Genomic DNA, 1,294 nt, shown 5'->3' with positions numbered 1-1,294 from the left:
AGATAGCAACGCATGCGAGTTTGACCGAGCAATGCTCCAACAATATGGACTACTTTGAATTAGTGCGAATGAAATTTGTAGCATTTTCTAATATCTAGAGAAACTCTAGAAATTTCCGGGTTGGTCTAGTCTTCTAAGTGTGAACCAGATAGTCAAAGACAACAAAATAAATCTCTGGATAAAACCAGAGTATGTTTGTGTCAGTCGGTCAAGCCTCCAATCTTAATAAAATAACCGGAAAATGGGTCATTTGTCCAAATATTTTTAAATCACGGTTCAAGTGGACGAGTAAAAAATAGTTCGGGTGAAATGGCCAAAAAAAAATAGTAAGGATGAAACTGGTTTCATCCTAGCTTAAATTTAAAAAATAGTAAGGATGAAACTGGATACATCCTGTGTAAATTTAAAATAAGAAAAAATATTTGAAAATGGGCACGATGAAACTAGTTACATCCTGCCTATTTTTACATTTTTGTCCATTTAAACAGTATCAAAATCTAACTGTCCATTTCACCCAGGAATTATTGATTTTGGTCTTTTTAACCAATTTTGTGTAAAATAACCGGGGAGTTATACAAAGTCCCAGAGAGTCCTATTGAAAGCCTATAATTTAGGCCGTCCTAGTTCACCTGTAAAACTTGAGCAAAAACATCAATAGAACAGTGAGTTTATGAGAGAAAATAATCTTGCTCCACTGCAAGTAAACCAATACTGCTCTGCTACAATTATAGCATCAACAAAATATCAAAAATTCAACATGGTATCAAAGATTTCTCGATCCATATGGGCTTTAAAGTTTCTGCTGTGAAGAAAAGATGAACAAAAGATGAAGTCTACGAAGATGAAGTCTAGGAAGACAAGGTGAAGTGAAAATGTTTAAGAAGTTGAGAGGATTCAACCTCCAGCTGCTGAGAAGACTATCACCCAAATCAAGTGTTGGAGAAAAGATGAACAGAGAAGAAGAAAAGTTGCTGACAAAGAAAAATAAGGAAAAAAGAGAAAAGAAAACTGCTCGTGGTTTTACTAAAAAGGGTTAAAAAAGTATGAAGATAAAAAAACGTCTCCACGAAGAACAAGAAAATAAAAAAGAAGAAAAAAAAAGGGAAAAAAAGGAAGAAAGGATCACTTCCTAATAAGTGATTCATGAGAGCATTTGAGGGTAAGAGCAATAGTCGATCGCTTCCTCAAATATAACAAAAATTGAGGGTAAGAGCAATACAATTGCTTCCTCAATGGTCAAAACAAGAAATTGAGAGTAAGAGCAATAGTGAAATTGCTTCCTCAATTGTCAAAA

The sequence above is a fragment of the Papaver somniferum genome, chromosome 9, assembly GCF_003573695.1.
Source record: "Papaver somniferum cultivar HN1 chromosome 9, ASM357369v1, whole genome shotgun sequence".
NCBI lineage: Eukaryota > Viridiplantae > Streptophyta > Magnoliopsida > Ranunculales > Papaveraceae > Papaver > Papaver somniferum.
This window is presented reverse-complemented; position numbering follows the sequence as displayed.